Below are 27,179 nucleotides of genomic sequence, written 5' to 3' on the forward strand. Positions count from 1 at the left end.
GACAGATCTATCTTATATGAACGTTAGTGGCAAAATAACTGTGCATAGACATGCAATATCACTGTAAATATCTATGTGGTATGCATAATGACCCATTTGTTAGCATCTTTATATGTATTATATTGGTATAGCAGGCATTAGGTGGAGGCATAGCACTATGATACCTACTTATATTGTTCAGTCAAACTACATAGGTATCAAGGTTCATAGAATCAACAGAACAAGAGAGGTGGTGAGAAGCTTTCAGAGAAGAAAGTAGGTCAGTTGCATAGTGAGGTGACCAGAAATGATTCAAGCCTTCACTGGATATCTTATTCTACGAGGTTTTATTCACTACCCAGGTTTTGCAACTTACTACACACACCTTTGTATTTCTAGTAAAGAATAATACAGGCTTTTGTATTTTTAGTAAAGAATAACACAGGCTTACATCTCTATTTTAGCTAGTTTATACTTTTTATCTTCCTATTTTACTTACTATTTCAGCACAGCCAGTATTTAATTTCACATTTAAAAATTTAATTTTTACTGAATTCCTTCTTTAATGTATCTTGTTAAAATAGCTGCATTATTATAGTATACAGATTAAACTAGAGATAGAGAGCCTCTTCCTTGATATTTAATGAGATAAAGTTTCTATTCATTACATTAAAGATTGGTGGTAGCACAGATAACGTACTGACTCTCCTAATGCTCTTAACTCATGAATAGCAGATGTTTCAGCTCTTGCTAATTCCTCTTTTAATCCTCTTTCTTCCTTACACAATTTTGAAAAAAACTTTGCATGTAGTCTTGCAATGTCTGTTAATATTGTCTTTACATACGAATTCTTTCTTGTGTAAGAACTCTCTCTTTTATTTCTACAAATAATTACAGATTCATTATTGCCATTACCCTCTCCTCTGCTTTCACTGCTTTCCCTGAAAACAGCCATTTGTTGAATTTCATTAGCATTAATAAATACAGGACAAAGCTTAAGAATTTCCGTTAACCTAAGTAGGACTAGCACATTACACTCTGTAGGAGGTCAGAAAGGACAAGTTTCTTTAGCAGAATTTTCCATTAATAAAATGAATGTGATAATTCACTGGAAAAAGTATTCACTGCTGCTGAAAGCCTATTCTGTGTATGTTGCATAGGCAACAATCACTAGGTAAAGGAAGTGTGTAGGTGTAGTACTTTGCTTTTCCAGAGTAAAGCTCTGATTTCAGAAATGCTGAACGTGAACAACTGAGTGATTCCTGTTGGATTTCAGCAGGAGCTGTCAGTACCAGCAGTGAAAACATTACACCAGATTTGGTAGGCTCTTAGTAATAAGCACGAACTGGGAATAGGTCTTTGCAAGTAGCACTGGACAAATACCAGTGGATAGTAAATTCCCTGGAAGTATTATTGTAGTTCTGAAATTATTCACAGAGTTGACCTGAATTTAGTTCTGGCTGAAAGAAACCTCTCAAAATAAGAAGGCTCTAATCATTGAGAAGGTACTTAGAGCACTTGGAGATTATTTTTAAAGAATTCCTTCATCTACTTCAAATTTGAACAATATTTTGAAAGAGAACCACAAGACTACAAAAGGTTTTCAGCGTCTCTTACTCTCACAAAGTCACATACGAATAAAATCTTCGCTGATGCTAGAAACACACAGCATCCCTAGGTCAATATGTTCTATCAGGTAAGAAAGACAATCTCAATGACCTTTTTTGAGTAACAAGTACAAAATAGTGCACTTTCTCCAAAACCATCCTCAAAGACCTGGCTCCATAATATGCTTCAGAGGTAGTATGCATGTTCAAATACCCTTATACAGTGGAAAGAACAGCCAAATGTGAGTGATAATTTTGGTAGTCTCATTACCGAACTTCTAGGCCACAAAGGGCATGGCCAGCTGATTTTGAGACATTTAGTGATCTCAGCAAATACCACCTTTGCATTTTGCATATCTGACAAAGTAGAGCTATTTAGTTTGGGCTCATGTCAGACTCTGAGCTAAAACCAAAGAGAGGTCCACTAGTTACTAAGCCATATAAACAAAAACTAGAATGAAGGCTGGCATGAAACTGATGAACATTCACAGCATTTTGTGTTTAACCCTGTGTAAAGTCAGCTGTTGAACAGCCAGGGGAAAACTCTTGTTTCTGCAAGTTTGGACAGAGGTCTGTGGTTTGTTAGGAGGGATGACAGTGGCTTTGTTAGGGACCAATTTCCATTTATTTACTTTGCTGTCACTGAGTTCAAAAGGGTTTGTCCTGGCATGGAAAGCTGGCAGAGGAAAAGCAAAGTAAAAGCACTGTTTGGCACTTTGACTACTGCTTGCTTCTGCCTGTGAATAAAATTACTGTAAGAGACGTGTGTTAGTGACTATACAGTCTATAATATCCCTGTGAGATGAAATTGAGACAATCAGACATAATTCAATTATGTTTATAAAGGTGTATGTCATGTCAGACTTTTTCTTTTCACAATACTGGCCTTGTTATAAATGTTCTCAAACAAAACCTATTACTGACCTCTAAAAAATGAGGCTAAAAGCTTCCCCAGCTTTTCAGTGGGGCTTGATGACCCTGGAGAATTACTTCTGTCAGCATGTCTCGTGTACCGACAAAAAATGACAAGTAACCCTGTGCTTAATTCACATCTCTCTTTCATTGCTGAAGCTTTTTGTTAGTTACTGATACACTTCTGTGAGCACTGCAAGCAAGGGATGAACAGTGATGGGCAAAATCTTGAGGCTTTCTCTTAAACGACATGATTTCATGGAGAACAGTCACTTCCCATTTTCCTCATTTAACAGTATGGATGCTTGAACATCAACACTTTTAAACAAGATTCCCTGTAGAGTTACAATCCTTAGTCAAATGTAAATGTTACTCCTACAATAGTGGGGTTTCCTTGACTTGGACGATGACAAGAAACCTAACTGGAGTTATCTGCATCATCATGCAGAGTGTTAATCATAACAGGCACATCAAAGAGTCTTTTCTCTCTCGGTTATGATGTTCTTGAGAATCACCTCTTTAGTGGTATTTGTAAATATATTGTAAAGTTTAATGATCCAGGCTCTGTTGAGAGCTTGTCACTGTGCTGCTTCTCTCAGATAATAAAAGTAGATTAGAGCTAATAGATTTATGATTGCATCTCATGTACAATAAAATACATGTTGTATTTAACAGTGCGTATTCTCTCACTCTTCCCTCTGGTATCTTTGTTGGTAAATTGTGACCGCTCCCACCTGAGACAACGTTGGGATTTGTAACTGGAAACAATTTTGGTTTTCCAGTTCAGTAGTTCAAACAACTACTTCAGATTCATAAATCGGCATGTGTCTTGGCAATCCAAAAAGAAAGACATTTACTATTAACAGATAGTAATCTCTGCTTCAGCAGTGTCACCTGGCCTCCAAGAGACCGCAGCAAAGGCCAATAAGCACCAGAGCCACAAGCTCCTACAGGTCTGTGAGAGGGAAGTTCATCTCAAAAGCTGAAGTCACAAGCAGCAGGCCCTGCAGAAGCTGTTCAACGTGGATGAATTGTAGTAGCATACCCTTTATCAAGATTCTTTCCTGCTTTGGGTTGACTTGGAACACTATTATATATACTTTGACATCTAGTGTAAATCAGGCAACAAATAAAAGGTGCCGCCTTCACTTCTTCCTTCCAGCATGTTTTAAATGCTGATGACTTGATCTAGAGGTTTAGTTTAGTCTCCAATGGTACATAGCTTCTACTGAAACCGGACCCCTTCCAATGGTTTCACTAACCTGTTTTTCAGAAGTTATGAAGCTTTCCAAAACTCAAAAAAACATGCATTATTCTTTGCGTTTTTACAGAAAATAATTGAATCATGTTTATAGAGTCATTATATGTATGTAGAACAAAAACACAAAACACTAAGCTGCATGGTAAAAGGTTTGAACTACCACAGAGAAAGAGTAAAAAATCTAAATATGAGCCAAACACGATTCCACTTGCAGGGAAGTGTCCTAAAATAATTGAAGGGGGAAGGAAATGTTTTAAGAAGTGATAAGGAATCAGAACTGTTATTCAGCTGAACATTATTCATTGTTTCCCATGAGTTGTGGAGTACTCTTTAATTTATCATCTTAGCCTGGGTGTATGACACGACTTAAAAATTTAGAGGAAATGTACTTAGAGAGATGTCATTTTATTACTGTTATAAATAGAACATCATTTGGAAGTTTCTGCATTTATAAATATTTCATGGGGTTTGATGGTGTGCTAGAATGAAAACAGAATAAAGCCTTAGGGTCACAGGCAACCCCACAGGCATCTCTTTGCATTAGCAAAGGCTATTCACCCCAGGGAGATACTCCTTTCAGAAACCCAGACTGAGAAAGCTGCTATAAGCTTGGCTTTCTGAAGGGTACTGCTGACAGAGGTGATAGCTGCATTTCAATCTTCTGATTGCTTCCAATTGCAGTTCCAAACTGCTTGCTAACCCGCCTCAGCTCATGTCACTCACCTTTTGGGACAAAGTCCATCCTTTCTCTTGACAGACAGCAGTGTATAGGCAGTTTGTATCCTCACTGTCACACCTGCCATAACCTTTAAAAGCCAAAGACCCATAAAATACAGTATTTGCTAAATACTGGCCACACTGCCCCTTGAAAGAATATAGCCTGTATTAAACTCAAGGGCTAACTTTTAGCAAGAAGTCCCTTAGGGGTGAATCCTTCTGAACAAATGTTTTGAACTGAAAGAACAGCAACAGGTATTCAGTGCTCCACTTTCTAATAGACTTTCCCACAAATTACTCATTTAAGATGGATGCTGTTGTGCTCCTTAAATCCCCTATGTTAGAGAAGTTCATTTCCCCATTTTTTTCTAGATAGCTCATAACATATTTTAAACTTACACAGTAAAAGATGTGGGCTTTCTTTTTTCTTTTTCTTCCTCAACCTTTAAGGAAAGTGGTGAACCCTTATTCTCTTTTCATTTCCTACAGCAAGGAAAAAGCCTAGTTTGTAATCACTGAGGAGAAATGAGTAACCTATTGCAGAGATCCTTTCAGGCTTTCTAATTCCTATTATTTTATATCAGCAATGAATAATTCTCAACCTGGCAAGATCGGGGGGGGGGGGGGGGGGGGGGGGAGAAATGCAATCTTTCACCTAACTCAGACATGGAATTACTAAAGCACTACTTTATTAGTTGTCAACCATATCACCCTTAATTAGATCCAAAGGTCCAAGATATCACTCCATAAGACAATCAAAGTGTGAGAAAGAAAGAGAGAAGTGGCCGTAAGCGATTTCCTGTGGTACAGAACATTTTATGAGTTATCCAGCTAATGTTGGGAATTTGTTTAATGTCACCACAATATGCATTACCCTCACATTTAATCTAAAAAAAAAAAAAAAAGCTCAGTTTATTTAATACTGGTATCAGGGAGATTTATTTAATCTATCAACAGATGATTATTACAGGTTATACTTTTTCTTTCAAAATATTTAAATTGTTATCACCACAGAAGTAGAATCAGTTATAAAGGTACAAAGCTGCTTTATACCAATATGTGTGTGCGGTGTGTATGTGCATGTGTTTGTGTGTGCATACAAACACCTTTATTTTTACACAAAAAGGTAATAATAATATTTAGTTAGTGTTACAATCTATCCATAAAGACAAGGCCTTATCTGATTTTTCTGATAATTTTTGTTGCTCAAAATTTCATTTTCCAATAGGTCTAGTCCAATCCCATAACCAAAGAATTTTGCTTAAATTTACTAAAATCGAAATGTAATCCTTTGGCTGATTATCTTAGTTCTCAAGGAGTAACACTTGCAGTGTTCAGCAGTCTTTTCTCTGAACACAAACCCACTGAAGGAGATCCTTATCTGATCACATGTCTCTGCAGTGCCCTTTTCTAACATCTGCAAAGCTCAGTGTCTCACTGGTATGGCTTCCAGAGGAACCCACTTTATTCTAGGCTGCTAGAAATCTAGATTTTCATAAACATTAGTCATCCATGGTATACTGGCAAATTTACCTATATTTAATGGCTAGGAAATTTATTTTACAAATGATTTTAATGGATCTGTAAATGATTGCATAATCTTCCCGCCCATGGTCACTCTTAACACCAGAAGCTAAGCTAAGTCTTGCCGATTACTGTTTTTTGAACAATGCTAGGAAATAATACTCTTGCATAACTAGCATTTCAGAAGGACTGGGTAAAGTCCGACAGTTTCAGAGTCTGCTCAGCTTTACTTCATGTAGTATCAGATGCTATATTACAGCTACTGGTGGCTTCCACTGAAGACAAGCAGAACCTTCAACTGTATTTACAGACCAGTACATTTCTTTTCTCCCTTATTCTGCAATGTTTAGATTTTGAACAAGAGCTAGCACCAAATAATATATCAACCAAAACTGATGCACTGCATCCTTCATACTTCCATAGCAAGTTGCACTATGTCACCACATATTATAATAATTTATAGGTAAACATTACATCAAATGCTAGAAATTACACCCTATAGCTTTATTAATTATTCAAAAAATATATATAACCAAAAGGGAGCTCCTGTTATGCACTATTTTATTCATAAATTTATCTTGTCAAGCAAAGCTCTTCTAGCAGGAAAAATCTCCTCTCTCACTCTCTTTCTTCAGACTAAATTCAATAAAGACACTATACACTAGATTCTCTATTATTAGGTATTTTAAGAAATGTTATAGGCAAAATGAAATTGGTTAACATAGGCTAGAAATGGTTAACCATGATTAAAACAAGCTAACAACTCCATGATCCTACCAAGTTTCATTGGCTCACTCTGAGGGATATTTAAAAATGAAAATTTCCAAAGGTTGCAAACAAAACAAGCAAACAAACAAAAGGTTTTATCCTAGGACATACCACTAAAAGAGTAAGGAGGTAGGGCTGTTCTCTCTGATCTAGCGCATCAACAGGGTGCAGCAATTTTTTTTTTTTAGTATTCTTATTTTATTGTTTCTAGTTAACAATTTTAATTAAAGTGCAAAGGACAATGTCAGACTGTACTATGATTCTCAAGGTGTTCTTCAGATGTGCTTGATTTTTTCCTGAAAACATACTGAGAGTTTACTTTGCACCTCTTTCTGATGTGCTCAATCTTACTAAAAGAACAGTTAAAAGTAGACCAAGGTTGAATTAAGCTTGCTGTGAGATGTTCTTTAAAGCTAAGGACAGCTTGAGCTCAAGAAGAAACTCAGCTTGACAGAGTTACTGGAGGAACCCAGAAGAACAGCAGTCAAATTGACTTCGGTCTACTGGGCCTGACAATGGCTCAGGATTCAGTACACCCTTCTGTGCATTCAGAGATACAATTTGCTTGCTCTTAGGTGTAAGACAAAGTATGTAATTTATTTAAAATCAGCAATTTTCTGTCATGAGCAGGTGTATCAAATACTAGAATGTATCTGTCCTCAAACATAATAATCTTTACCTATTTATGCTGTGTGATTACTCTTGCACAAGTGAGTCCATGAGGATTTATTGACCTATCTGAGTTTTAAGCATGCAAAGGGTTGCAAGCTGTATGTTTGGAATGACCTTTCATGGACATGGCGTGGCTTAATTATTGAAAATTTACAAATTGCAGGTGAATCCATGGTTAAGACAAGACATGGCAAAAAAAAAAAAAAAAGTTATTTTGTTCTCTCTTAAAACTTTTTGACAACTTCTACTAGATAGGATTAAAGGTTATGACTTAAAGAAAACACAGTGTTCACTGGAGTAGTGATCACTACTAACTAGAAAGAGCAGACGAAAAAAGGGGGGGACTCACTGCCAAATTTTGGATCATCTGATGTGCTGATTCTGGTAGCTCTTATGCTTTTAATACTCAAATCCAGGCCACCCAATATTACAGAATGAAATTGCCTGATAGCGACACAGTAATAACTGCTGGAAGCAGAAAAACAGTCTTTTTTAAAGGAGTTATAGATTTGACAGAGTGCTATCCGGACTGCCACCCCTGCCCACATCACTGATTCATGAGTTCATCTCTGGTAAGACAGCAACAGAATTACTTTGCCACAGAGAAGTGCTAACATACTGGGGGAGAAGAGGGTCACCCTGTCACTTGGTGAATATCATACAACATAAAACTCAAACACTATAGCCCTGTAAAAACTCATCAGGTATCTCAGAAAACAAGGGCCTTGCTGCTGGGATTCTGTCAGGCAGCAATTTTTACTTTGATTACCTAAAGTCACTTCATCTGTCTCTCAGCATTACATCGCCTGTAGCCTCTCCCTCTTTCTCTAAAGGTTATTGAATAAAGTGTCAATCTTTCTCCATGAATTGTCATCTCTTACTCTATGCATAACCTTAAAAAAATCACCTCTTTGTCCCTTTACTTTACAACCCAAGTTCTAGTAAACTTTTCTAGGGAAAAAAAAAAAAACACCAAACATTCAGACACGTATGTTAATCTGTTTCCAAAATAATGATACTGACCTTTGCATATACCAGTGATAAGTTCCTGTGTTAAGGACAACATTTTTATGTCATGATCATTTCTCACAGGAAGGACAGACAACTGTCCAAAACAGCTACATGGTTTCGTGCAGGAAAAGAGCAAATGAAAGGCAGGGCTAGAGCTGCAAGAGATCTTTCAAGAGAGTACATGTAAATGTGATCCTGTCTTTCAAAATGTAGGTATATGCATAATCCTGGAAACTTTGTTTAACAGTATTGACAATGATTAGCATTTCTTTGTACCAGGCAAGAGACTATTTTATTTTACATTACTGAATTCATTTCTCTGTTGCTGGAAAATGGTTTCTAATGTTGTTTGCATGCACTGGTTTAGCACCGATCAGTTGACCATTAATATTCTGGTGTTTAATAAAGCTGCTAGGTATTTTTATGTTTTTATGCTTTTTTTTTTTTTTTTCCATATTTAAATTCCTGCTCTGGCAGTAACCGCTTACACAATACAATACTTGCAATGTTCTTACTCCCATTTCACAGGTAGAGAAACAGATACGAAGTGCAAGGGGTATGTCCAAGGCCACAGACTGATTCGGCAGCAATACTGGTGTTAGTGGTTTTAATACATAAACCACTTTAGAAGATTTAAGGTTGAGAAAGCTTAAACATGTGGCATTTAAGAAAAAAAGCCATTTTTATCTCCTTAAAGATGTTTGTGCATAAATTGCTTTACAGATTAAAAGGTGTTTAAGTACCAAAGCCCCTTTAAAACCTTAAGCTCTTAAAATGTCTTATGAACATAGAAATGATAGGTCACCCTGAGAATACAGAAATGGACTTTGCTTTTGATGGAGCTTGGTTTTGTAAAGAGAGAACTTGTGCCAAAAATGGTCAAAGCTGATGCTAATAAAGACAAAATCTGACCAGTGGCTTTGTGATTCTTGGTCTGGATGTGTTGACTCTAGTTTTGTGAAAGGGCCTACAAAGAGGTCTTTTCAGACTGATGGTCTCCATGGAGATACCAGTTAGACTGGTCGAGGAACCATCAGTGGTGGAACCAAAGTGGGGAGGAAAATGGTTAAGTCAGATAGAAATTGCTATTGATGGCACCAGTGAAGAACAGTTGTATGATGATGGCTCTGTTCGGGACAGGGATTTTGTTGAGTGGAATTCCTCCAGAATCAGGGTTTTGGACCTGCACCAGACTGGGATTTGGGGGATGATGTCTGAATTAATTTTGGATTCTTCCATACAGCAATGCTTTTCACTTAGCCCAGATCATGTTGCTGTTACCACTACTGATTGATACCTGGAGAACAACCCTCAGAGCTTCCTTAGCAGCTGAGAGAGTTTCAGATCTTTGAGGTCAGTTGGCACACACTTCCCATGTAAACTCAAAGCAGCAGCTTGCATACTGTATTTGAAGACAGCTTAGCAAAAGCGTATACAGAGGAAGTTTACTCTTTTCTCTGCTACAGACCCCCCGCCCCCCCCCCCATCTGCAAAAAATGTATGTATTTGTTCTTGTTTTGAACTTCCCTTGTTAGTCTGTCCATATAACGCTGCACTAGCAAACCCAGCTCTTTGTCTGTACCTGCTTATTAACTCCACTATTCAGAACAGTCTTCTCCATTTAAAAAAAATACATAAAACCTGCAGTTCTTTTCTGTGATGTTTACAATGAAACATTTCCAGATAATATTTCAATACCCTAATCCCACTAAAACATAATACAGATCATTACTTTTGCCTGCATCAGTATTTTTAGCCCTCTTTTCAAGGCCTTCTTACAGATTTTATTTATTTTTATTTTTTAACTTTCCATGAAATAAAAATTAGGGAGAGACCCCAGCCTTTGACATATTATTTAGTCCCCTGGGTAGCCACCCCTGTATTTGATTCAAGAAGGACAATACACTTACAGAAATTATTTTTGCACTTTGCTGTTTTCATTAGATCTAAGATAAATATTTAGTTGAGAGTCTATCCTTACTGCCATCTGAGATTGCTTAAGACTGCATTAATAAATAATGATTTCTAACTAATGAGAAAGAAGAAGTCTAATCTTCTTTAAAGATCTTGACCATAACAGCTAAACAGCTGATTCCATCTGCATTTTTGAATAAATAGAGAACAAGGGTATGAGGGAAGGGAAGAGAGTACCATTTGAAAACTCTAAGAGATTTCTTATATCTCTTAAACAAAACAAAAAAAAACACACTACTTCTCATTAAAACGTTAAAAACATCTAAAACCAAAACCAAGTTCTCAAAGATATGAAATACTTAATAGACATTTTTTTGCTAGCAACCTAAACAACATAGTTTTCCTCAGGAAGAAAAAAAAAAACAACAAACAAACGTGTATGTATATAATGCACTGACAAATGAGAGAAATATATGCACTTGAATGGCTTCTAGTAAGCTATTTAAATTGCTTTTGCAGCAAGATAACTACCTTTCACATTTTCTGAAGTTGCATATTTTGGATAGCTAAACTGATGATATTTTAGAAGGATTTCAAATTAATTCTTTTTGTCATTACCTCTTTGCACATAGTCTGTTTCAAGGGAAAAAGAAACCTTTCAAGCTGTTGAAAGATTACCTTCATTTTAAATTGTCTTACAGTGCTTCCAAAGGTGGTGTCAAACTCTGCTGCATGTGAAGAATTAAGTAGGCTATCCCATCTTCAAAATGCCATTGTCTGATAGGAATGTTTTCTGCTACCCATTTGAGCCCATAAACTCTGCAGAAATGTGTTTTTGTGCATGTGTGATGGCAGGAAAACAATTAGCACTTATGATACTGTTAAAAAGAGAAATATTTTTTTATTTTTTTTTCAGACGACCCAGAAGAATTATCATCCCTTTGGCAAAGTGAAGTCACTTCTACTAGTGCTATTAGTCATATAAAATTATTTTGTAGGCTTGTCTGCAGCTAGAAGAGACCTTACATATTTACTGGAATGGGCTTAAGGCAAACAGCATTCTCATCATCTTAGAAAGGTCCTTAGCTACTTGAATAAACATCAAGAAGTCAGCATGGTCCAGTGGACAGTGTAAGGGACTGAATGACGAGAAAACTGTTTACTGGGTTTGTTGCTGATTCACTTTCAGGGAATTTTAGCATCTGTGCATACAAATACAGTTCTGTGAGTGACAATATGATACAAACATAGTATGTGCTATCTATTACATTTGCTTGTACATGTGGGATGTATAATGACAACAGTATTCTGGATGTCCCATTTCATACCATTGTTTTGTATATCTTTCAAAATTTCCACTTTAAAACAAATATTTTACTCATTTTTGTTGCTTGTGTGTCTGAATTTTTTCTAACTGTTAGAAAGAAGTTAGTTAACCCTAACTTCATTTTTAGGGTACATGTGTGTATATGCAGTAAAATTGTCAGAGCTCACCACTAAATTTCCAGATTCCAGTAAGAACATATTAGAGATCCATAGAGCTATATTTTAATAATCTGCAGCTTATTAATTATTGAATACTAACACTCTTTGCTTTGCCTAAAATGAAGAATTTTTTTCAATCTTTCTATGTTTAGGTGAAGACATTTATATTCATGACAAGGAAATCATGTAATGGTAACTTGCAAAATGTGCAAGGCATAGAAACATGGAGAGACTGAAGCAGAAAAGGATGTAAACTTGGAGTGATATATGATGTATGGACAAAAACACTAGAATAAATGAGAGCAACAGATTTATGAATTCAGCCTCTCTGTGCAGGCTTTTGGACAAGTTTGAAGCATGAATCCTCTAATGCAATAACAGCATGATACTCAGTCATACTAAGATGTTCTTCAGTAATGTTTTGTGTTTTCTCAATGTCACTTAGAATCTCAGCAACAGTACAGGTTCATGATCATGACTGCTTAATGAATACCAGTTGTATTTTGCCATGAAGGCCTTTCTACTTACCAAGAATCTTGGTAGTCTGACAACAGCAGCAACAATAACAGCGTCAGGCCGTTCAAGGTATAGCTTGCACTGCTCACTCCTCCTTGGGACATGGCACTTCATCTGGTCCTTGTGGTGATGCTGAAAGCATAATCTTCTTTCTCTAGACAAAAACAGAGTAAGACAGAATTCACGTCTCTGCTTGTTACAGGACAAAAGAGCTTTTGGCTGAGGCCCATGAGAAACTAGTTAATTCTGAAAAAAAAAACAACTGCTGTCAAATCTGACTATAGATGTTTCCCACTTCAGTGCGACCTCTCCCTCTAACAAGGTAAGATGCATTCCCTCTAGAACTGGGCTTGTCACTGAAACTCCTGCTGCCTGGGGACCACAGAGAAATCCTCCATCTTAATATTCCCCTGGCCAAAAGAGCTTTTGTCATGGTGCCTGTTGAACCACATTATGTATTATCTACTAAATGCTTACCTACCAGCTAATTTCAGACAAGCTTGGAGTGAGGAACCACTTTTTAGTTAGAAAGAACTGGGAAACTGAAGTAAATGAAGTATTTGAAAGAAAGACAAAGTTCAGAAATGAAATTAAGGATTCAAATTTCTGTTTCCATTTACTAACAAAGTTAGACTTAAGTTATAGATCAATTTTGGCATCCACATACTGTGTTGCTTATATGGTTAGACTGTGAAAACCATGTTTTTAGGCTCAATATTTATTGGTTTTGTCTCTATTGCGCAGTCTCAATTTCTTTCTCCTCATTAGTCTGCCTTTTTTTTTTTTTTTGAATGCTTTTGCCTTCTTACACTCCTCTGTATCCATCTTAGGCTCATTCCAGCAATAATAAATGGCAGTAAGGTGAAGATATACATAGATAAATAGCCCAGAAGGGACATAATTATTGGAATTAGGGAATGAATTCCCAATGAGTTTTCCCCCACACCTTATTCCCTCAAATGTTTAACATGAGAACTGACAGTAGGAACAGCAAGTGCCTGTCTCAGTAGAGAATATGTTTCAAAATAAAGCTCCTGTGATAGTGAGAGACAGGAAGAGCGGTTGAATTTTCTGAAAAGTGGCTACTCCAATTAGGGCAGGCAAAGCAGTGAGACATTCTCAGCAGTTTCTGAACTGCTGCAATTTTTGCAGTATATGTTCAGAATCAGCGAATAATGACGTTTTCTCTTTTCTGAAGCAGGGGAGGTCAACCAACCCAGCATCTTTACAGTAAAGTATTTTATAGTGCCACAAGCAAAGCATTTAGAGACCTTGCTCTCTACTTGCATAGGTTACAAACATTTAGCTAAAAGTAAGCCCCCAGTGCAGTGTGTTTTGTAGTATGTAGACAACTTCCAACTAGTTTCTATCAGTTAGTAAAAAAACAAAGAAAAGGATTGTTACTACTTCTTGCTGTTTGAGTAACCTCTCCCCAAGTCCAATGAAATGGATTGCAACACCACTGGAGTCTGAGAAGCCAGGATTTATTTCTGTTGGAGGTACTCAAAAACCATGATTAAAAAGGACTATTTAGATGGCAACAATAAGAACAAAAAGCTTGTTCACTTGCTAAAGAAGCTAATTATGTTGAGTTTATTTAGTAATTAATCATAAAGGTCAGTAGAAACAAACAAAAACTACCAACCATCTTTCAGCAGTGGTTTTCAAACCCACAATAATTTAAGAAAATCATCAGGAAACACCAAAACTGCTGTACCTGCAGCAGTCATTCATTTTATAAATTTCAAAAAGAATTAGATCAATTTATGCAGATTTTTTTTATTACACAGTAGGGATGTTCTGTTAGGCACTATATACTGTGAGACCCTGTAAGACCAGCAAAAAATATCTGATCATTAATTTCAAGCCAGATTCATCACTCCTTGAATGAAGTCAGTAAATGCCACTTACAGTATAAAAGATTAAAATTTCAGGTGATCACTGCACATAATATATCTAAATTTAATCTAACAATTGTTAATTCCAGAGAATACTTTTCATATGCTGAACACCTTGCTTAAAATCACAGGTTTCATGCAGCCTATTCGATTGCAGGAAGAGTTCAGAAATACTCTTTTATTCCCTGGTTCATTTGCACATACCTGAATAGTTTAGGATTTTGCCTAAGAAATATGTAGACATTTGTACACACTTAGCACAGGTGTAGAGTTTTCATTGTATCTGGTTCAAATATTAACTATTAAAATATCGACTAAATGACTTTGTTTCCAATTTACATTTCTGAAATTTATTTCTCAATGTACTTCCTCACATATTCTCATACATTAAACTTTTGCTGTTCCTTTTTCATCTATGACATCTACATGGCCCTTCTCGGTTCAATACAGAATGTTTTTTTACCCAAATGACTCCTCTTTGTTTGGAATTTCAAATTTTCTTTTGCATCCTTCGTGCTAATCTAAAATTCTACATAGTGACTGGACTATTAATGTCTCTTTAAATCTCTCAGGCTGGAGACAATTTATGTATTACCAAGCACTCCTGGCAGGAGCCTCTGCAGCTGCAGCCCAGTACAAATTCACTGTGACTTTTTTGCATTTCTAGGATGGAATAAAGTCTCATTTGTTTTCCTACGATGTAAAAATGCTTCCACAGTATTAAAATGAGAGAGAATTATGCAAAGACACTGAGAATGTGAACTTCACCGTGCTTATATTCAGCCTCATTATTGACCCGCTGGAGGAATCTGATCATATCAGCCTCATGTAAAAATATTTTACTGCATGTGAAAATATTTATTTGACTCAGTGGAATGTTGTTAAGCTTAATTAATGTGCTGTGAATTTCTGAGATAACAAGTTCTACACAAAAGTGCAAAAATATTTGCTAGAGACTTGTTGCAGGAATACTAGCATTTTTAAAAGATCTTCTGAAATTGTGTGCTGCAGAATTTAAAATACACTGTAATAAGCCATAAGTATTCAAACTATCTTTTTCTTAAAACATTTTCATCACAGACAGTACTGTAAAGTACTGTAGAGATAGCCATACAGATTCATGGACTTAATCAAGAAGAGATGTAAAGATGAGAAATCTAATAATTCTAATTTATAAGTATCAAAAAATGATTACACCTTGAGCCATTGCCCCAGAGTAGCACTTTCTAGTTAGACTTCTATCTTATTTCCTCTCTGATATGATTCAAATGTAATAATCAAATTCCCCTAAACTCCATGAAGAATCTGTAGAGATGTATTTGGCATAAAAATGACCTACAGGTTCTTCAGCGCTATATAATAATACTGCAAAATGTGAAATGTCAAAAGTAATAGCCATAGTGAAGAATCTAATAGCATCACAGAGGAATTCTCTACATGAAGTGGAAGCATAGAAAACTGTTACATACTTTCCTAACTGTTTAATTTCTCTTTTTTAGTTTTTCCAGCTGAAATCTATTTTTTGACTTTCCACATCTGAGTACACTGCACAGCAGCATGCAAAGAAGGTGCATGGATTCAGGATGTTGATTTCTTCTTCTGATTTATGTTAAGATTTTCCCCAAAACAGATCATAAGCTCCCTTTTCTACATGAAGATCTCCTGTTGATAAATTAAGATCCTTCTGGTAGACTTGCTCACACTTAAGAAAAGTCCTGTGCTATACCACTTCAGGGATATTTGGTGATCTTACTTCAGAGTACTGAATGGAAATACTGAAGAGTATTTCCTAAGTACTGTGGTACCTTCAAATTAAAGGTTTTCATCCTAAAAGGCTAAGCGGTGTAGGAGGCTGAACACTTCAGACATTTCTGCTTCCTTTCATTTGCCCTCTGTGCAACTTAAATGACTCTGAGGCTCCGATCTTTAATTTCTTTTTTCTGATGCTAAAAAATTCTGTAACTACTTTCATAAAGGACAAATTTTTAGGAAGCTAATTGCAATAATTATTTCAGAAGCATCCTATAACAGAGCTACTGTTCTAGTTGATTTAGAGCATGGTAGGATTCACTCATGCAAATTAATTTTGCTGCCGTTCAGGTAATTAGGAGATAAAGAATAATGAATAAATGTGGGAAGATGTCATCTGACAAGAGTCTACAATAAGTAATTGACTTTATAGACATAGGAATAATGATCCTGGGTAGAAAGCATTCTGGAACTCTTTCATATCTGTGTTCTGTTTCTGTGATTAATTTCTAGCAACTGTTTTGAAGTCTGAATTGAATAAACATGCACAGAAAAAACATTCTATGGCTTACATTGATCATTTTTTTAGTAGTTAAGAAAACAGCTCAGTCAACACTGTGTCATTATCTTACAGTAAACAAGAAATTATAACTTTGTGTGTGATTTTATCTTCTTTTTGGCCTGATTCTTTCAGAGACATCTAAATCTATAGAACAGAAGAATCAGAAAGTTCAGAGTCCAGGATTCAGAATTTGCCTCCAGTTAATTTTTCTACCTCAGTAGCTTTTGCAAAATAAACTTGAAAATGTCATAAATACAAACTTTTACTGCATCGTTTATAGCTCTGGGCTTATCTCTAAACAGTAATTTACAGTTATAGAAGTAAAGGAAGAGGGAAATTTCAACACGCAGAACTGAGAAGGTATCATAGGTCTTTTGAGAGGATGATGCAAACTTAAGGTTTTCATTTGTATTTAATCTTTACTGTCCCGAATGATGATAAACAAATACACATAAGACCAATGCATCATAAAGAATGCTTCCATTATATCAGCTTGAATTAAATCTTACCTATAATTAGTTTTACAAGCATCATGAATTACAACTGAGATTATTCTCCTCTGGTTTTGGACTAGTGTCAGCTGGCAATTTAAATAGGTCAGAGAATCCCCTTTCAAACTGAAAAATGAAAAAAAAAAAAACCAGCCTGCCCCAAAATGTTAACTTTGAGACTTCTTCACAATTTCAAGATTCTGTGAATAGTCTGTGTATTTTGCAGAACTTTTCCAATTTGAACAGAAGATGAGTTAGGGTTCCAAACAGTGACTTGAATATGTGTTTAAAGATAACCTTTTACGGACAGAGGTCTTTGGTCATTAGGATTCCAGAGAAGAAACAATGACGATAAAAGAACAATTTAGAGTACCAATAGAACAGTTGACTGTACAAATCTCTTGAAGTCAAGATTGATCAAGCAAAAGATTTGTTGTATACAGTTCATCACATCCTCCATGAGGAAATAAAAGGTGCTTCAATCCCACAATCATCCCTTACACTCACTAAATGAATCAGCCAACTGGTAATTGTGACAAGAACAAGGAATGAATTGAGTATTATATGGAAAATAATGACGAACATTGCATTACTGTTACCGAACACTTTAGATGCAAATGTAGAAAACAGGAAATTATTAGCATTTACTGTATGTAACAGACATCTCCTGCTAATATTCTCTTCATTTCACTTAAGAGATATGCATAAATTATAGTGGAGAAAATGTACAAGTGAGAAGAATCAGATATGTTCAACTATCTCCACTCTGGAATGCTGTGTAGAATGTAGAGTTCCTCTCTGAACTGAACTTGTTTGTATGGACAGAACTAAGATTTTCCACGTGCGTACTCCATGCACAGACTAAGATTCTGATTTGTCAAAGCATTTAAGTTAATGCTTAACTCTAAAAAGGTGCCATGTGTTATATGACATGACAGCTATTTATAAGATAGTAAAAAAGAAGATAACGTGATCTTAAGTGTTATAGTGGTGAAATACGAAAAGTGCTAAAAGCCCTTAGTTAGGCTCAGTTATTTCATGTCACTCAGGCTATGTTTGACCGACTGTGTTAATCTTTATGCCGTCAACATATTTGTATTTCTCAAGTTTATTAACTATATCAAATAAATTTATGCATTTTTTAGACAACTGGTCCATAATCATAAAATACTTTAAAACACTGATATGAAATATATCTAAACAAAGTTTATGTAAGACATAATTAAAGAAAAAGAAGACAAAAAAAAAACAAAAAGAAAAAGAAAAAACAACCTGCCCTGCTCCCCTCCCGCCTCCCTCTCCAAGTAAAACCAAAAAGAAAGAAAGCTAAAGAGACTTCCCTAATTGCAACTGCAGGTGTTTTTGTTTTTTCCTATGTGTGTGGGACACTGTATACAGATTTGAAGCCACGTGATTTTTGTAAACATCAGAGAAGTGTTTTTTAGTACTTGTTCATATCTGTGCTTAAGAGATAACTGTCTGCATGTGTTTTTTGGTAGTCTTTATAGACCCAAAATAGGAAATTGAATTATGCCTTCTTTAAAAGTCACTTGTACAATACATGTGCTCACATACTGGAGAGAAGAGTTTTATAAGGCACATAGAATAGATAACCTCCAAGATTTTAAAATTAATTCGTCATCCATCTGTGGAATATATCCCAGATCAGTGAGACAAAAAAATACTTAATTGGCATTGGTAATCTATATTTTCACCACGTCTTTAGCCATTTGAGATGAATGGCTCAATTGGCCGCTTAAAATTATATTAGTAGAAGTAATGTGACAAGAGACTACTAACAAGGCATATTAATTGTCCCTAAGATTAAGCTTATTGTTGAATAGATTAAAAGAAAAATGACCACCACCTGAGGCAAGCATTACTCTGAACCAATGACTGATTATTTAAGTCAAGGAAGAAGCCATAAAAAAACATCAAGCTTGTCTGCAATAACTTAAGCTAAAGGTTTTAAGGCTTAATATCATGTATTCAATAGCTTTGGTATTTGTACCTGTGGCGAAATTTTTCAGGGATAGAAAGCATCCGTATTTCTGTGTCATTGCATATATGATGAAGAGATGCTGTTATCTAGAGGAAGACTCAAACAAGCAGATGACTTAGCGAGACTGAAGTCAGGCTGTAGGCACAAATGAGAACAACAGCTGTGTCTGCTCACAGCCTTCCTTTTCTTGTGAGGAAGTGTGCCATAATGTTCTGTACTAACTGGAGTCCTTGCTCAAGTTTGAGCCTCCTGTGGTTCTTTTTCTTTAGTGTAAAGACATGACTGTAGTGGGTTTACATGGCAAGGTTTTGGTAGCAGGGGGCCATAGGGGTGGCTTCTGTGAGAAGAATCTAGAAGCTGCCCCATGTTTGGTAAGGGCCCCGTTGCTGACCAGAGCCGAGCCAATAAGCGATGTTTGCACCTCTGTGAGGGCATATTTAAGACGGAAAAAAACCACGCTGTGCCATACAGCAGCTGAGAGAGTGAGAGGAGTGAGAAACAGCCTTGCAGGTGCCAAGGTCAGTGAAGAAGGAGGGGGAGAGGTGCTCCAGGCACCGGAGCAGAAGTCCCTGCGGCCTGTGGTGAGGACCATGGTGAAGCAGGCTGTCCCCCTGCGGTCCATGGAGTACCACGGTGGAGCAGGGTTCCACGCTGCAGCCCGTGGAGGAGACCACGGTGGAGCAGGTGGACCTGCACCAACGGAGGCTGTGGCCTGTGGAGGACCCCCGGCCAGAGCAGATTCTGGGCCAGAGCTGCAGCCTGTGGAGAGGAGCCCACACAGGAGCAGGTGACCTGGCAGGAGCTGCTGCCCATGGGGGACCCAGGTTGGACCAGTTTGCTCCTGAGGGATGGACCCCATGGTACGGACCCATATCTGGAGCAGTTCTTGAAGAGCTGCTGCCTGTGGGCAGCCCATGCCGGATCAGTTCAGCAAGGACTGTATCCTGTGGGAGGGACCCTACAGCACAGGGGATGAGAGTGATTGAGGAGTGGCGGCGAAGAAGCGCTATAGACTGACCATAACCCCCATTCCCCTGTGCCGCTCGGGGGAAGAAAGTGGAAGAGGGTGGATGGGGGGAAGGTTTTTTTGGTTTCTTTCCTTTGTTTCTCACTTCTCTAGCTTGGTAGTAACAGGCAATAAATCTTACTATCTCCCTATGCTGAGTCTGTTTTGCCCGTCACGATAATTGTTGAGTGATCTCCCCATCCTTATCTCAACCCTTGAGCCCTTTGCATCGTATTTTCTCCCCGTTCCTCTTTGAGGAGGGGGAGTGAGAGAGTGGTTGTGGTGGAGCTCGGCTGCCCACCCGAGTAAAACCACCACAGTGACAAAAGCATGTACAGCCAATGATACACTATTGCTCGTGGCTGACATTATATGCCAGAGCCTTCACACCACTGTGGAAGCCAGTAATGTTCCTAAACTTGAATTTGACATGACCTGTGGTGAGCATGTTTTTTTGGCAACAGGAAACAGCACCAAGACTGTGGTCCCTTGAAGTACTGCTCCTAGCCTACTGACAAGCTATTTTTTTCTATCTTTCTTTTCTTAAGTTCCGGACGTTGCTAGTAATTCAATCACTGGTTCAGGAAATCAAACATCAGATAATTCTGATGAGGCAAATTGTGAAAGAAACCAAAGATGAAAATATTAAGTAATTAAAATGTAGAATTGATCAGTTGATTTAAATGCTGTCCTGTAAGTAGGATTTTATACCCTTTCAAGTGAAAATTGATACTCCTCTGTGAAATTAATATAATTATATCATTTCTCGGATCAGCCGAGAATATTGCTGGCTGATCTAGGACAGCTGCCTTTCACTTCTTCTCTCAGCTGTGACATGGTAGCCTTATTAAGTTAGCGACACTAAGGAGCAGTCTCAGAAAACTGGTCACATAACCCCCCATAAAATAAAATTATTTCATTAGTTAAGGCCTGACTCTCAACTTTCTGAAATCAGTCCAAATTCTTCCATTGATTTCAGTGCCTATTAAAAGTTTTTGAGAAGTGATAATCCAAATGCAGCTCTTAGTTCAAACTAAACATCTCTATAATACATAAATATCAAATACAATGATTATGCATAGAGAAATGCAAAATTACTCTTTGTAATTTTGTTTTTACTGAGCAAAAGTTAGAAAAAGTGAAAAAGACAAGGTCAAAAAATCTATATCCAACTGTCCGACTATTTTGTCATTAATTTTCATCTGACATGCAGGAAACAACTTCTCTGATTTTGTTTCTGCAACTGAGTTTTTTGTGAAGATAGAGTGCAGCACCAATATTGCTCCAAATATTTGCTCTTTTTTGCAAGAAAGAGGTACTGTATCGGTGAAAATTCTTCGACTCAAGCTCTGCTTAAATCACCAGCAAAGTGCAGATTTATGATGAATGATTTACAACACTTCCTTCTAGGGAGAAATAAAATGGTGTACAACTCATGCTGCCACAACATATCATTCTTGGAACATAGAAAACGAGTTTCTCAAAAGGTATCAAGATGATTTTACCTTCACATATGCTAGGAAATGTACAGAACAAGAAAAGCATTCAGAGACCATGTCACTTTTGAACAAAGAGTAGAAAAGGTCCACTGACATGTGGACCTTCCACTTACTATCCAATCAAACTGATTTTTGTGCAGTTAATGCTCTTATCTTTTTCAATGTAAAGACAAGAAGGAGCTGAGACAGGAAACTGAGACAGGAAGTAGTGAGAGGTGGTAGAGATGAAAGGGACAGATGAACCACAAACAATGAAATCTTTAAGTACGGTAAAGATATCCAGAGCAAAATGTGGATTTCAGAATTTCAGGACAGTGTTTTTTTTTTTTGTTTGTTTGTTTGTTTGTGGGTTTTTTTTTTTTTTTTTTTTTGTGGTCCTGTGTGGACCCAGGAGTTTGACTTGATGATGCTTGTGGGTCCATTCCAACTCAGGAAGGATATTTGGAATCATATTCTATGATTTTACGATCATGAGATCCAGAGAAAGACAATGTGTATGGAATAAATCAGTGCGTTAATAGGATCCAAGTGCCACTGGTTAGTTTATGATGAGTGCACAAAGTATTAGAGGAGAAAAAAAAAAAGGAAGGGTAATCTGTAGCTTGATAGTGAAATGAATAGAAGGTAATGAACTTGTCTGAGGCATTGGGTCACATAGCTGTTGAAAGAGTAATGGCTTTTTGCATTTAAATTTTATTTTATTTCTGTGCTATAAATGTAATCCTTAGCTGAGCTTATAGAGTAGCTTCAATATTTGATCTAAAGATTTTGGCACTAACAGAAAAGAAATGTTCACTTTCACTCCTGTGGACTTACTTTATGGACTTTACAGACATTTAAATTGGTGAGAAAGTAATTTCTGCCAGGACATGATACATTATAACCTATGTATTCCTTGCTATGGGGCTGAAAGGAGCTCCCAGATAAATTTCTAGGTCATCCTTTTACTTCTACGGGCTTTGAGACAGGCTTAATATAACTAAACCATGACTAAAAGGATGTTTGCCAAATTTGTCTTTTTAAAATCTCTGTGAGGTGTGGGTTACAGTGTTTTGAAACTGTTTTGAGAAGCAGAAATGCTTTCCTCAAATCTAATCTAAATTCCACTTTTTATAAATGAAGTCAACTTCCATTTGTTATACTCTAGTTTGAAAACAGGTGATTGGCGTTCTCTTTGTAAAAAAGCTTTTAACATTACGTTCAAGAAACAGAAAAACAACAGTAGGATTCAAAGCATGGAACAGTTCCCATTGAAGGAGAAAGCAAGTTACTTAAGAGTGACAAACGATTTGGGGAAGATGCCCTGACACTTAGGAATGCTCTTTTTGGAGGTCGGAGGAAGACCTGCTCTCTTCCTCTTCTCTTTGATATTGCAGCACAGTCTCTCCCATGGGCTGGAGGCAGCTGCTCACTGAAACTCAACCTTGCTCTAAAATAAATCCATTTTGTGGACTGACCAAGAATAAATATCTTCATTTACTATTAGAAGCAGTCTGTTTTAATTTGTAATTGAGATATTTTCAGTTGATCCTTTAAGAAATGGGAAAATCAGTTTTGAAAAATGGTAACAAGCAATAGCATGTTTGACTCTTTCACTCATAAAAGTGGTAATACAGATCTGCCTATATCCCTTCAGGTCCAAGTGGTTTCTAAAGGATCTGTTGAAGCCTTAATCTTCTGAACTGTATTTAAAGTTGTATTGAAATTAGTTTTAGCATTCTTAAAATTAGCAATAAGCAAGGTCAGTCCACAAGGATCAAGCATTCACTTAGAAGTTAAATCATCTTAAAATGCATGGAACATTTTATCTACAGGAGTTCCAGGAAAAGATGATATTGAAAAAAATAAATAGCTCCTTAGGAAATCCTGAAACAAAAACATTTTCCAGGTTTCCTCTAAACAGTTAAAAAGCACAGCATAATATAAGACTTCACCTCTTGATATACATATCTGAATCAGAAAATAAAATTTATAGACCTTGACGGCTACTAAGCTTGTTTGTACATAAAGACAATCCTGACCTGTATGATATACCATTTTACCACATGGCATATTTATCCAATTTTGTTTAAATCAATGACTTACCACAGCTCTTGTAGTAAACATAACCTTACTTCTTTTTCTAAAAAGCTAATTAGGTGACAATCTTAATCCATCTTAAAAGTACCTTCATTATCTCAAGTCAATTACTGGTTGATTTATCAATTACTTTTGTCACTGATGGTTCCAGAAGCATTCTGCATTGCAATGTGGTTCAATTTAATCACATCAGAGTCTATTAGTACAGGCTTTAAGGCACTCAGAGAAATCTCTGGTGGTTAATAATAATAAACTATATTCAGGTCAAAATTTGAAAATATAAATTAGGAATTTCAAATGTCAATACTACAAAGCACAAGAGTATAGTGAAATATATATTCTGATGTTGATATACTTATGTTTCAGTTCTTACTTATTGCATTTTGATATGCTTTTCACTCTTTTAATACTCTGCAATGTTGTATATTGTTGAGCATCAAACAAGATGAAACTACATAATAAGACTGAGTTTTCAAAAAAGTTTGCAGACTCATAAAAATACTAGGGAAAAAATAATTATATGGGATACATTTATTAACATCATACATTCCTTTAAGAAAAATCATGCTTAAATAAATTTCAGACAGCCTGATTATTTACACAACATTATTTTTGCTTCCCTCTCCCAAAACATGAGTTCACCAACATACAAAATCTCATGGCTAATTTCAGAAGAATCTAGTAGGTGCTAAAAACCTGGTATTGTTCTATGAGTTTCATCTGCACAGATCATTTCGGTAGGTTTCTCAAAGCAAGCTCGAGTGGAAAACCAACCTATTCAAGTGAATGTCCATGCATGTTACTTAGAGATTCCTACTATCCAGCTCCAGTTGGGTCTAGTGGTTTTACACTTAGATCTCAACTAAAGAACTTGCAGAAGCAATTCAGAGGCTCATCTCAATAATGGAGTGTTTGAAGCATTCTCAAGGGTTATTTTCCTATTTCTGAATTACAGATCTTATCCACAGCTTCCAAGTTCACATTTTATTAATTGTTTTCTGTATGGGCTCCAAGAATAAGAAATGTTCTTGGCAATGGTTCATTGTTGAGCGAACATTGCATGGATTTCCTTTTATTTGAGTGGATGAAGATTACGTTGAAATATGCAAACACTAAGATTTCCGGTGTTTTAAATTTTGTAGTTAAGGCCTAGAGATACTAAATCAGCTCTTAGTAACACAGCTTGGAATAGGCCTGGCTGTGGGACAAATTAAGCCCCAGCTCCACTTCAATCCTACTTGTAAGAAGGCAGATGTCCTCTCATCACTTCTTCCCCAGCCCCGCACTTAAATTTGGTTCTTTTACAAGCTAATCCATTCTTTTGTGAAGAACTCTGTATGGCTTTTAGTAATAACAAGATTGGAGTCAGCTAAGAGGAAAAGAAATGGGAAAAGCAGAGGCAAGAGATCCATCTTGCTTTCCACAGCTTTCTGCTGTTAACATGTTTCCATAAACTGATTAATCATAAATTATTAATGTCAGCCACACTGAGATAGAGTGTATCTCCTTTATTGAAATCTGTCTCCCAGGCATTCTGGCAGTGTTTTTGACTGATAAGCCAATAGTACCGCTATTTGCATAATTGTGCTGGCACCTGGCTGCATAGCTAACTTACTGTAGTGTTGACACAATGGCATATGATATATTTGTGCCTGGCATAATCTTGATGGCCCACAAACAGTACTTTTGGATGAGAAGATTATAAATAAATCACAGTTTTAAGTTATAACTCTTTTTTGTTGTTAACACTTAGTTTTCATGATATGCCATCTAGAAGGAAGGAAGTTCCTTTTGGTGCATGTGAAACAGGTGCAGAATGTGTTATGCTAGGAAAGTAGCTGTAGAGAAGAGTAAATACAGCAAAACAAACCACTCTGTTTTTATCATACCAGGATATTACTGCCTTTTTTTTTTTTTTTTTTTTTAATTATGTTCATAGATACAAGCACTGTAGAAACACTGGTTAAATTCTTGGCAACACTGAATCATTATTATTTGAATTCTGTCTGAAGACCATTACTTCATTTTGCTTGAGTTTTCATACAAATTGAAGGTGCTCTTACAATAGCCAGAGCTTTACAGAAGATGGATCCTTCCTATTTCTCATGCAGACAGGCTGTCTTCGATAGAAGGATTCTTAAAGATGAAATAGTAGAGCTAGTCATAACTAAGTAATATTTTTGGCCAGAAAGTGAGATTTTAATGAAAATCTTTAAAAATCTATTAGATGGTGGAAATTATGACAAAAATGCTTGCAAAGGTTAAGAATGACTCAAAGCCAGTATATTTTTTGGCATTAACTTCTATTTATTTATTTCTAGTACTTCTTCCTGAGCTGGTCTCTCTATTTTATCCTGCCGTGTATATTCTAATTGTCCAAGGGAAGGTATTTCAGTTTAGTCATTTACCTAGTCTCTCTAAGATAGGACACATTTTATGTACGTTCAGCAGATCAAAACCAGATGACTTGCATCAGAAATTTTAACAAGTTCTTTTAAACATGAGGCATGGAAACTATTGTTCTTCTCCACTTCCTACACTAATTTCACGCTGCTAATCACATCAGCATCTTGTAGCTGTGAAGCTTGTATGCTCCTCCCCTGCTGCAAAATAAAAGTGGTGCCGTAAAACTGTGACTCCTATGCCCAGTCCCAGTCCATTTCATTTAGCTATAACTTGGTCACCCATCTGAGAAAATTTCAAAGATATGATCTCCCACAGGAACCAGATGGGGCAATTCAGCAGCAAAAAAGAACCTAGAAAGGTTTAAATAGAAAGCAGCCTTGCAGCATAAAGAGCCTGAAATGAAAGTCAGGAAACAAAATGAAAACCATTTTACCTGGTGCAGGGAAATTGTCTTCAAACGAATATTACTTGCATCTGTTTACTCCCCCAGGTAAAACCAGTGGTGGTGAGAACATGGCAAGAGCTGTATCTGCTAATAGCCCAAGAAGCTTTGTAGAAGTGGACCACTGCCTAGACCTGTAGACTCCTTCAGTGACTTGTTTCATTATTTCATTTCTAGAAAGTCCCTCACTAGCAGATACACACAATGTAAATGTCTCTGTAAAACTGTCTCCAATTCTTTTGGATAATTTTGAAGACATTAAACTGACTTTGCAAAATATTCTAGTAAGTTAGGGAGAAGTGGTACAATGTTTGAAGTTCTACTGCTATTGGCTCCAGACTTTGACTCAAAATGCTCAAAAAAAAGCTCTCAGACATTCTACTGTTAATTGTAAACAAGCGTCAGGTGAGTCTGCATTACTGTTTATGCCTGTCCAAGCTATTGTTTTGTAGCGAAAAGACATGACATTTGGGAATCATCTATAAACTTTAAAAAGGGAGCTATTAATGGGTACTAGGCTTTCCAGGGTAGATTAAAAGTAAGTTAAATTAACACAAAACAAAGAATCATACATACATTATTGACTCTTGTAGGTGAATTTAATTTACAAACATACAACACATCTGAATAAATGCTTTGGTGCACTATGAATTCCATCAATATCTCATTGCCGTGACCA

General features: G+C 36.6%; 1 long non-coding RNA gene across 1 annotated transcript in view; it reads right to left on the reverse strand.

Annotated features, from left to right (window-relative positions):
• LOC121071347 overlaps positions 1–27,179 on the reverse strand; it is a 284,653-nt gene that overhangs the window by 95,988 nt on the left and 161,486 nt on the right. The window contains exon 4 of the long non-coding RNA XR_005820541.1: positions 12,379–12,520. This is a non-coding gene — a long non-coding RNA (uncharacterized LOC121071347). The remainder of the gene's footprint in view (positions 1–12,378; positions 12,521–27,179) is intronic.

The sequence above is a fragment of the Cygnus olor genome, chromosome 5 (genome assembly GCF_009769625.2).
Source record: "Cygnus olor isolate bCygOlo1 chromosome 5, bCygOlo1.pri.v2, whole genome shotgun sequence".
NCBI classification, from domain to species: domain Eukaryota; kingdom Metazoa; phylum Chordata; class Aves; order Anseriformes; family Anatidae; genus Cygnus; species Cygnus olor.